Consider the following 12,560-nt stretch of genomic DNA (forward strand, 5'->3'; position numbering starts at 1 on the left):
ATGGAGATAACAGCAAATCCCAAACATTCTTAAAAAGAAAAAAACAAATCCTACAATTCCCTCCCCCAACTAAAGCAAACAGCATATGTCCTTATCTTAAGATAGATTGCATCTGTAAAGAACACAACAATTGGAGGAGAGAAGGAATTCAGATGTTTTGTAATGTTATGCCTTAGGGACAAAATTGCATTTGTAACCTTTATGAAATTATACGTTAAAAAAGAGAGACAGACTGATTGTGTTTACAAATTTAATAGAGCCTAATGCACACTAGTTATGGGAAATACTTAAGGCCTATTAACTGCATCATAGACTGGCAACTGGCAAGAACTAAACTAAACTAACATCAGTTCCATTAATTTAACCCTGGTAGTTAAAAATACTTACAGCATAAGTCCTCTTTAAATTCCTTCCAAACACCAGATTGTTGTTCAGTAGTTCATTCTGTACCCCATGATATTAGAATAGGTACCTGTTAGTTAAAAAATAGCTACAGCATAACATTTTCCCACAGTGTTGCCCCTTATTTCCAGTGTTTGTTGCAGTAATGACAATAAATAACCGCGAAGTAACTGAAGCAACAGAAGTAACTGAAGCAACAGAGGAGGCTTCCCTTCCATCAAACCCATCTCTGTGGTTTGTTCAAGAACCACATCCTGCGCTCCATCAATAACAACAGAACCAATTTGTTTGCTTTTCACTCATCATGCGGAAGAAAGTGACTTATTTAATGACACACACATGGAAAGAAAAAGAAAATCAAAGGCGCTCTGCATCCTAGCGAGGTGGCCCCAACATAAACAGAGATCTGTGGAGCGGGAATAAACTTCCTCTGCTTGCACTGGTGCACACACTTCCTGAGGGGATTGAACGATGCATCAGATTGAACCCCGTTCTTTATGAAGGCTGAAAGTGTTTGACTCTGTTGGCAAGTGGGCCAACCAGGCAAATTCAAGCCACATGCTGATCCATGTCCTCATGAATGTTTTATCTGCGGCTCTAGGGACGGCAATGTCGGCCTGTTGGTCCGCTACTTTGGTCTAGACTGAAATATTTCAATAATTATGAGATGGATTGGCATGACATTTTGTACAGACGTTCATGGTTCCCAGATGATATATTATATTGACTTCATTGAACCCCTGACTGTTCCTCAAGCGCCACAATGAGGTTGACGTGTTTGTTTTTTATTCAAATATCTCGACAAATGTTGGAGGGATTGCCGTAAAATTTGGTACCCACATTCATTTTTCCCAAGAGACTGAATTTTTCAATAACTGTGATCCCCTGACCTTTCATCCAGCATTGTTATTGGGTCTGCACTTCATTTGGTCAACCCTGTGACCAAATATCTGCACAATGAATGACATTGCCATCTTCTACAGGCATCTTTGAATCTGTTCCACAGTGCTGTTTGCTCAAATTAAAGCAGCCAATGAAACTCAGCCACGGCTCGGTTTCCCACAATGTTTAGTGTTAAGATGATTTTCCTCTTTTATACATGATCTCAGCGCTAAGATGTTTGCTGAGAAACATGTCTGTTACTTTACTGTTATGGAGAAAGTGGATTATCTTGCTGTTTCTACTAATTCAGTGTGTTCTACAGCTTATTTTTGATTTCCTGCTCCATCACTGTAGATTAATATTGCCAGTGGCAGCAACCCAACTGCAACAAACCCTTGAATATGAGGGTGCCTAATATCAGCACCCTGAGAAACACTTTAGCCCGTCTGAGAAGGCATAGCACCGCATAAATGGTGAAACGGTTAGATATGTGTGAATTTTAGCGGCCTAGGGGGGAGTCCCACCCAGGGAGACTGGAGAGGAAACCATGCAGATGGAGTTGGGCTGCTCACATTCTACTCACTATTTCTCCTGTTATTCCAATCTCAGCCAAGACACAGACAGGATCGAGGATACTTTCCAGGGAATAATCTCAAAAAGGTTTTTTTTTCAAGCTCTGCCCTGCGGGAGATTTCTTTTACAATCAACACAACCAACTCATGAAGATGATGGCATGAAATTACATGAAGCTGTAAAATGTGGTTATTAGGATAAACTTGAACTAAAGTCTTATGAAAGTTACATAAAGCAATACAATTAGAGTTTTTGTTCTAAACTGCCATTTGTCATCTACAAAGGAGTCTTGATGCAACATAACAGCATGAATTAGCAAGAGTAACGTCCTCTAGGCTTTAAAGAGCCTCCAAATGATGTTCAGTGTTTACATATTTCCAGACTGCTGCTGAATTTAGCTTGCAGAGGCTAAAGCTGGTCGTGTTTTTCATAGCTTAAATGGGCAAAGACCATCCTAAGATGTCAAATGTACTTGGGACTCAGAACAAGAGTAGTTAAAAAACTGTGTATATGTAACAATGGACAGGACACTAACTAACTGATATTTGCTATTTACTAAATACCAATATCGCCTATGTTATTGTATCACTAAAGTATTTTAATATTACCGGAAAAAATATCCAGCACGGTATTTTACGGCGTGCAGACTACAAAGACAAAATCCCAATGAGGAGTCTTCCTGGAGATGTGACTGTGTTCATGTTGTCTCAATTTGTAGATGTCACGGTGAGCCAGGTCAGGCTAACTTTGGCCAACACCAATGAAGCAGCGGCATTGACCTGGGAAATCAGGATCTTTTCCGTCAATACTGCAGAGACAAAGAGATGTCAGAGGACGATGACCCTTTCCTGCTAATCAGAGGGAGGAAAGGACTCCTCCCTTCACCTCTGCTCAGACAGGGATGAGGTTTCCATGTTTATGTTGGCTCATGACAGTATGACGGGACCTGTATCCTTTTTGGCAGAAGACAGGGATACAGAAACATATCTTTCGGATTTGTATAGAAAAGAGGAACTCCAGATAAGTCAAGATTATTTATCATCCCCGACATTTTGAGTAAATTTCCTTTCTGTCAGTGATTTATTTATTAATAGTTGTCAGTGTACAATGAGTGTTGTAAGAATTTAGTTTCCCTTCACATTGTTTTGCCCACATTCTTGTATAAATAATAATAATCCATAAACAAAAGTCTTGTAAGCCACAAGTTACACTTACACAAGCAATCAAATCCCAAATCTACCTGTTTCCATTTACTCCCTTGTGGCGTGGCATGTTAGTTTGTCAGTCCGTCACTTTGTTCTAGACTGTCTCAACAACTATCGAATGGATTGATGTGACGTTTTGTACAGACATTCAAAAAAAAAAAAGCCGGCGGCCAAAGAAAGGGACGAATCACGATAATCGTGGATAACGGGGCATATTTTCAGACAGTCTCTTCTGGAAGGCATTAATAGTGTTGCGGTCGGCTGCAAACATGAAAAGTGACAGAAATGGTTGTGTAAAGACTGAAAACAAAGAGAAGTTCAAACCCGGCCAGTATTTTCATGACACAAAAAGCAAAAAGCATGCTCATATTCTTTTGAATCCCTTGAACGATTTACTGATATTATGTGAAACTCTTTGTGTCCTCTTTCCTTTAGCTTCTTCAACAACAGCTCTATAGAGAGATGACCAGAGACTCTGAGGAGTTCTTTTCAAACATTATGGCCAACCATTGGCTGAAGATGCATATCTAAGTATGATTTGACCTGTGCTTTCTTCATGCTGGCTGAAGGTTTTGTCCAGAGCCCTGACCCACTTTTTTTTATTTACTTCAGTCATCTTGGTCGTGGGCTGTGACCCCGGTAATGTTATAAAAATGTCATGCGTCACAGGACTGACAGGCAAGCATTTGGCCTGCAAGCATTTTCGCAGAGAGGGTCCTTTGTAGAAATACAGAGACCCCTGGCAAAATGAAAAAAATAAAGAAAATAAAACACCAGTTGGGCAAAGTTTTCTTCCTGCAAACATATTAAAAGTTCTTCTGTGGAACATTTTGTAATCTCTGTTGCCTTGAGTAATAAATATAGCTTTATTACTCGAGTTAGCTCTTCATTTGAGCAATGGTCGAGAAGAACAAGTTCTTTGTGTTGCAGTGTTGTGTAGTTTATTAATTATAACACTGTGGGAGTTTCAAAATGTATCACATGCCCTTTATGACCATTCATTCTGTAAGCTTTGATGTTGAAGGTCAATGTTGAGAAGTTGTAATTGTGTAAAGCTCTGGGGGTACATTTTCTTTGACAAGCTTGGCAGTGACGTGTTATTGTAACATGTTGCCACTAAGATGTGATACAATACTGTCCAGTAAGGATTTCAGCTACAGTATATTGAATAAAAATCACTCCCTCCCAACATTTTGTTGCAATAAGGATGTCAGCAGCTCACCAGAATCAGTGGGCTATCCTTCAGCCAACTGAAGCGAATGGTTTATTGCCCATTTAGTGCACACTGAGATAACCTGATATAGCCAGGGTTTGATCAAAGACATCAGCAGAAAGTCGCATTCCTCTGCAGCCATCACCTCAAAGGAAATGACTCACGGTCCAGCTACAGTAAACAGTGAGGACAACAAGCTGTGCTTTTTATCTTGTCTTATTTCTGCTGCACCCTGCGGCTTTGAAGCTTCACAGCTGAAACCATCCCCAGACATTAAAGTTTCTTATTATAGTCACTGTTTATTGGTCAAGATTTAGCATTGTGTTTGTGTGGTCTGAAGAAGAGTAGACCAGAAAAAAACAATCTAAGGCAAGGAATGATGAGAATGATGCCCAAATGTTGCTCCTAAAAATGGTGCACATACATTTCCTCAAGTACTGCACTTAATTTAGCTGTAAATATGTAAAGAAGAACGAATACAAAAAAAGTATGTCCCTGCACTTTACTGATGGAAGAAGTATTCAGAGCATTTATACAAATACAACAATGTAAAAATAGCCTACTCCATTACAAGTAAAAAATAAAGTAAGTAAAAGTACTCGTTTAGCAAAAATCTGGCTCTTGACTGATGTCTTATTACAAAATATAATATATTTTTAATATGGATTCATCAATGTGTAAAAAGCATTTTACTATTGTAGTTGCTCAAGGTGGAACTAGTTTTTACTACTTTGTACTTTGTTAGCTAGTTTAGATTTTTAATCTTGTATGATGTGGATGCGCTGTAAGTTTTGTGGTCATAGCTTCCTCATGGGGGAGACAGAAACTACGCACTATAGCTTTAAACATGCAGAGAAACCTATTATTTAAAACATAAAACTACTTATCACTACTAAAGAAATAATTTGTCTATATAAATATTGTCTTTTCTTTATGACAGTCTGATTTTAAGAATAACGTATTATAACATATATTCCAGAAAAGAAAACGCCACAATATACATAGCACATTGTACCTTTTCAATGTGTACTGCTTGGATAGTTTCACTCAAAAGACAGAGTTAGTAACTTCCAATCTGTTTTCAAGCAGTTCATCACTTTCTCACTACCGAGACGCCAGCAGTTCCCATCCGGGGCTCGGTCATGGTGCAACAATAAATGTTGATAAGCTGTTAGTCTTAATCATCCATGAGATAAACATGAACACTAAATCAACCATACAAAACTAAAACCCAGATAACATCAATGCACACCCAAAACATTACCAGAACATTATTAAAACACACTTTAACTAGGACAGAAACCGTTCAGAACAATAATTTTTTTCCCATTGGCCTTTGCATCGCTTTAGTGCAGAACAGTTTAAATGACCCCGCCCATCCCATACAGAAACTTAACATCCTTAGTTATCTCTGCTTACTAATATGATCTGTGCACTGCATACTTAAGCTAATTATTACAAACAACTAATGTGATTTAGTAATGAATATGGTTTTTAACAAAACATGAAAGAATAAGTAGTGACCATTAAAAAGTTTAATTACAACTAAATCTGGGTTTACAGTGTACTTATACTTAAATGTATTCCACTAGTGGTGCACTTTAAAGGCACAGTTGATTTTGATATATCATTTTAAATGTATGTTAATTTGTAAAACTGTATTACTGCTTGTTTCTCTGCCTGTTTACCTTCGAACCATTTCATCATCAAGGCAAATCTAAACTGGACCCTGATTCTAAACCAGATTCTAGAGTTTGTGTGTTATCAGAAGCAGAATAAAGACTTTTTTGTCAGTGATCCCAAAGCTTAAAGTCCTATTTTATGTCCTCAAGAACAGACGGCTTAGTGATGCAGCAAGCTGCCATGGAAACCAGAGTTGTCTGTTGTGTTGGTTGTGTCAGAGATCCGCCCTTTTGCCCTGACCCCTTCCTCTCGTTGGCGGCACACTTTCCCCGGGGGATTTCACATACAACATCTGCCCTGTCCCCCCCTCTTCTCCCTCCCTTGACCCACCCACTACAAAAGCCAGTGAACTGCTGGACTGGCTTTTCTCAATAAAGGCCATCCACACACACCTGCTGAGAGGGTTAGAGGTCATGATCCAAGCAGGGGCACTCTATCATGACCTGGCATGACATTCCTATACAATATAGCAAAGGAGAACATGTTCATTCTTACACTTACTGAGAAAGAAGTGTAGAAAAAGCTATCGCTGAAAAATATCTAAATAAAGCTTTTTTTGTAGAAAGGTATTTTATTGGGACATCTGCTGAGAACATGGCTAACCTAGATTTTCTTAAACATTACATCAGCTTCTCAAAACCTTTTCCCTTTTCATTTTCCCAGGCTGTAGCGTCTGACTGCTCCGTCAATGTGGAGACAGAAGAAGAGGGAGTTCCCTTTGGTGTCTATTGGTGCTCACTGCGCTGCCTGCTGCCTCGCCAGGCCCTAAAGGAATCACCCAGCCTTCATCAATCTGTCTCCACATTCCACAATAGCTGACAAAGGGACTCCACTCTCTCCATGGCAGATGGCTTCGCCTCAGGCTGTCCACGCCAAGCTCCCATTGTTTAGGCTCCAGGGTTTGATGCAGGGACCTTTGCTCCTCCTCCTTCAGTGTCACAGAAGGATACTGGGGTGCAAAAGTTGAATCAAACCGCTCTGTGTTTGGGTGAAATCAACAAAACATTTGATATTTCACGTTTGTTTTGGTATAAGCTGCACTGCGTGTTGCTAAATTTCTAAGGACGTTAAACTTGAAATTAAATAAATACATGAAGCATTTGTGCTCCAACAAAAAGCTGTGATGTCCCTGGATTATCCAGATTCCCAGAGGAATACAGGAAGTTAGCATGGCCCCAGAAGGCAAACAGCAACAGACTCATACAGTTTGCTATCAAGCTGGAAGCCATGTTTTCTTTTGTTGTCTGCAACCAAAAAACATTGAGTAAAAATAAAGCAATTTTGAGGAAACTACATTTATACATTTGAAATAAAGGTGGGCGATGTCACAAAATGTTGGTCATCCGAAACTGAGGAAACCCATGGCCAGAATCACCAATATCGATACAGATTTTTTATTGGATATTAGGCATTTCCTCTGTGGGTTTTTGTGGGATCTTAAGATTGGTTTAGTTAAAGGTCTTGTAAAACTTTTACGGCCTTTTCTTTGCAGCTCTTCCCTTCCTGAAAGTGGAGGGAAGTGAAGTCTTCTTTATGATGTGGGATTCCTCTTTGAACGTGCTCACTAAAAGCATGCAGGAGCTTTGACTGACTCCATTCAGCAATTAACATAAAGCTGCCTCTCCATTAGAGAGCATGCAGCCTCAGCTCTCTGGGCTTTTTGTGAGGGAGTTGGCTATGTTTAACACATCTGTTGTCTCCCATGTCTGAGCAACCCACAGACAGGTCTGTGCACAATAATCCTTTTATTCATCTCTGAAAAGACCTATAGGGGCTCCTGATAGATGGCCTTCATTCCACTCCGGATAATGGGAAGAATGGGGAACCACCACTCCAACACACCCCTTGCTCCAAGCTCCTGAACATCCTTTTAAAAGGCTCCTCTTAAACAGTCTGATGCTGAGTCAAATCATGTTGAAAGGAGAAATTGTGTTTAGCAAAAAAAGTGCCACGCCATCACAGAAAATGGCTTTATGAAAGGGAACCTTCATGTGCAAAAATGAGGCTAAATTAGGCTGATTTTAAGAGAATTTTCCTGAATATCGGTAAAAGAAAATACAAATGAACGTATTCTTCCAACCACTACTGTCATGCGAATATTAGGAGTTGAGCACATCAAGAGAAACATGTAAGGTTTATTCATTTAGTTTGTTTCCATTACACATTGTTGCATTTTTCTTTCAATATCAACACACCAACTTTTCGGTCTCAGCCAAATGTAAAAAAACGTTTTTTTTTTGCAATATTTTGAATTTTTCCATGTTTCCATTTAGTTTTTTGTGTGCAAATTGAAAATGCACATACAAATAGGTGGATGGAAACATACTTACAGATATATTCCATCTTGTGAAGGGCTCATTGCATGAAGGGAATATGCTCTCAAAAAAGTTCAAAATGCAAGTTTCCATCAAAAGAAATCCAAGTCACACTGTAGGGTTTGTGCAAAATTGTGCAAAACCAACATACTGTAAGTCTTCATCAGGATGAGGACCTAAGTCGGTCGCAATGCAATGGTCATTTTGAAATACGTATTCCATGTAAAATAAACTTTAATTTTGCACAAAGCCTACAGTGTACCTTTGATTGTTTTTCGAAGGAGACTTGCATTTTAGATTCTTTTGAGACCATATTCCACCCATGTAATGAGCCCTTCACAAGATTGAATAAGCACAGTACACCTGAATTGTACAAAGAGCACCTGTATGTGCTCACCACAATGACCCAGCAGAGTTTCTTCTCCATTATAGATATAGTTAGTTTCCACTTAATCAAAATGGCCATGAGTTTATATAAATTGTCAAAATACTTCCCCATTCTTTAGTTTATTAATCCTATCAGCAAAACACAAAGTTTTATGTACTCAACTGTGGATGTGAATGTCTATAATAGCTTTTGTTTAAAACATAAACTTTTGGCCATATTTTTTTGGCACATTCCTAAAAACATAGAGGCCTGGGTAGTGTAACTGAGGATTAACAACATGAGGTCAGATTCTATGGGAGTGGAGGGTTAGGAGGGTCAGAGGATGTTTACCACAGTGCTTCAGCATCAGTGATCAGGACAGCAATGGGATGGAAAGACAATAGACAAAACAATGTCCTATTTAAAGATGGGTCACTGTTATTTATAAACCAGTGAAGAGGCCAGAGGAGGTGGGATGGAACATGAAGACAACATTTCACTCTTTCTTTGTTGTTGTGCATTCACAGCTACAACCAGTCTCCAAAATATATTTCACAAATTACATTTTCAGGTGATTTCATGACATTTATCAGGCCTGCATGCTGCCTTGTGTTTCAGGCTTTCTCTCACTAACGGCTACTCTAATGTGCTTATCAGAGTAAATCCAGGGATGCGGCGCTGTCATCCATTTATCATACTAAGCTCTTATTTTGACATCTCTAAGGGGCCCAATAGAGCTTGTTACACCAAAACAGAGACAAATTTAACCTGTCAAAACAGTTACAGAGGACATTAATCTGCAGCCCAGGCAGCTGATATCTTTAATTCTTTGATACCGGTTTAGTTGGAGATGCTTTTCTTAACGTTGCAGTAAAGCATGCAGTGTCTCTTATCTCGAAGGATGATGTTGACACATGGGGCTTGTTAATTTTCTGGTGTTGTGCAGTCCTGAACGTGTCCTGTGTGGTATTCCTCTAGTCAGAGATATTCTCGTCATTGTCTATCTACTTGTGAGATCTGCTTTTTAAATCAAAATAGACACTTGTGGCTGGACACAATGGGCAGCATTGTTTCTCTGTGAAAGGAGAGCATGTGCTTTGCTAATGCCGTACTTGCAGCAGCCAACCTCCGGGACAACTTCGACATTCAGCCTTTGATTAAGGAGCACAGTTATGCATGGATGACTTCCTCCAAGGTGCCTGGAGGTTGTGGGAAAGGGCCAGTGAGTAAGTGTGGCCTCAATCAAGGGGCCGGTCCTGCCTCACTGAATGGACTACACACACTTTAATGATACTGGGCCGAGTCCTGCTGAGCCAGGGGGGGGGGGGGGGGGGCTCACTGTAGATTGCATGACTAAAAGACTGCCGGAACAAACGTAACTGTGTGTGTGTGTGTGTGTGTTTAAATAGACAACCTTAATGCCAAGCCCACTCAACAAACACATTCATACACACACACACACACACACACACACACACACACACACACACACACACACACACACACAGTTGGATGAAAGGCAGAAATTGAAGAAAAAAAGATGCTTTCAGTTTTATCTTAAGTAGTGTATGTTAGCTTGTGCTTTGAAACAGAACTGAACCCACAAGGCAGACTGGTTTAAACGGTTAATGCAAAAAACAAACAAAAGGGGAAACTCAAAAATGGAAGCTGGGTGTGGAGACTGGCAGTCGGGGTTAAGAGGTGGTTGGGATGTAGATCAGTTTGAGGCTGGGCAAGGCAAGCAGGCAGTTTAAGCATGGAAGAGCTGAAAGCAACAACACAGATCAAAAAGGTAGGTAAGTAGCATGCAGAAACAGAGAGCAAAAAAAAAGGTTTACAAGGTAGGAGCCAAACGTTAGCACTGAGGTACAATGACGAACTGGGGAAGAGTGGAGTGGGAGACCGGGTTAAGTACTGCAGCAGGAGTAGATGGCAATCAGTGCTGAGGGTTTCCAGGTGGTTGAGTGAACAGGCAGGTGAATGGAATCAGAATAGCCACGCCCAGCCTCACACAGAACACAGACAGGTGAGACAAACATAAGGGGAGACAAACAAGAGGAGCAGGGAAAATACAGCAAATCCTAACAGTATATGTGTAACCTATAAAGCTGGGTTACATTAGCCTGGGGTTACATATGAAGTGTCAAAAACACTCAGGATGTGTTAATCATGTTTTAAGACATGTAAAAGTACAGAGAAACCTTTCTGTCTCAGCAGATGAATTTGAAAACAGCCTTCTAGTGTCAAGTGAAGTAAGTAAAACACATTTTGAGTGGAGGCTGACTTTAAAAAAACTGCTTCAATTAAGTTTGGAGCAAAAATAAATGAATAAGGCCAAAAGAACAAAAAGAATATCACATGAATCTCAGCTTGGCATTCTGCCTACAGACAATAGAGTACAAATTCCTGATAGCAGTGACATCATCGTAAAGATCCACACTAAGGCCTGTTGGCCGGAAACAGACTAACATAAGCTTAACAGTGCAGGGTCTGGTCCTGCAGCAGGGACAGGGGGCTGATCCGGGGTCAGGGCTGTTTGTGCCCAGCCTGATCTCAGCACACATGCGGTGGTGTGAGGGCTAGGCCACCTCCTATTAAACAGTGTGATTTAGTGTGGCGCCCGTATGGAAGCCCTGCAAGGGTGACGGGTCGGCTGCCTTCAGAAGGAGATTAATATAAAAGTACAGGGAGGGAGGAGCACCTGCCATCCGTCTAACAAAAGACTGCAGAGCATGATATCTAACACTATCTGTGTTTGAAGTCTTCCAGGAGTGCAAATGCCATTAAATAGCTTTATACATTCTTGGCTCATGCTTGTAAGGCACTACATTGATGTTCTATCTGAAAATAAATCAAGTCTGATGTATAGATGTTCACAATCAGGGAGAACCTCACAGACTTCATGTGATTTAGCCTGATGTCTGTAACATGATCTCTACTATCCCAGACATGTAATACACCCAAAACTGCTCCTGTCATCGATGTCTCCCATGGGAAATCAAAAAGGCTTGTAAGCAGTGCTAATGCTACAGTTTCCCACGGATACTACAAGAGCTAAACACGGCTGATACTACGAGAGGTCACTTACGAATCATGTTTCTGACACTAGTGTGCAGAAATACTTAAAATTCACTCACTTTAGAAGCCCCATTGTGCACAGGCTGGGTGCTTTTTTTTCTCCAATGAGTACATGATTTACATTTACAGTTTGGAATTTTGTCAGGAAAGAAATGCCAACATGCTAAATCCCTATTCTTTTTATGAGCTCCTGACAATAGAACAAGGACTTTGCTAATCCACTTAATATGAGAGGATCAGCCCAGTTGGACCCACCACAAGAGATAAACCGCTGCTCTGTGGGATGGAAGCTACTCTTGTTCCCTGGCTGGAGCAGGGCCAAGCTGGTGCCAGGAATTAATCCCAGTCACAAAAAGAAGCGATTCCCTCAGTGAACCAGGTTGGGGGGTCTGGGAAGAAGGTGTGTGTTTTTGTGTGTTTGTGGAGACAGGTGGTATGTTCAATATATGCCATTTGGCAAAACCCCTGCTTGGCCCATTTACACATTATCCTTTAATACTGAGTCCTGCTGTTGTCATTTAACACCAGTTCCCTAAAAATAATAGCAATTAACGGATCATGAAAATAAATAACAGCTGTTAAAGCTGGAAAAATTATGAGAAATTACAGAACATTAGCACAAAATATAGGTACTGAGAAAAGGAAAAATATCTGTAACAACTTATACATTATATTAAGCATTATATGTTTTCCCAATTACCAGAGTGTCTTCAACAATTAGCCAGCATTTATTGTATTGTCTCTCACTGTTTTCACATAGCAGTAAAGTCATGTAACTACCCTACAGTCACATCTGCTTTTCATTGTCATTGCTCCTTAATGTGTCTCGCCCCCTATGTTGC

Source organism: Sander lucioperca, chromosome 21, assembly GCF_008315115.2.
Source record: "Sander lucioperca isolate FBNREF2018 chromosome 21, SLUC_FBN_1.2, whole genome shotgun sequence".
Taxonomy (NCBI): Eukaryota; Metazoa; Chordata; class Actinopteri; order Perciformes; family Percidae; genus Sander; species Sander lucioperca.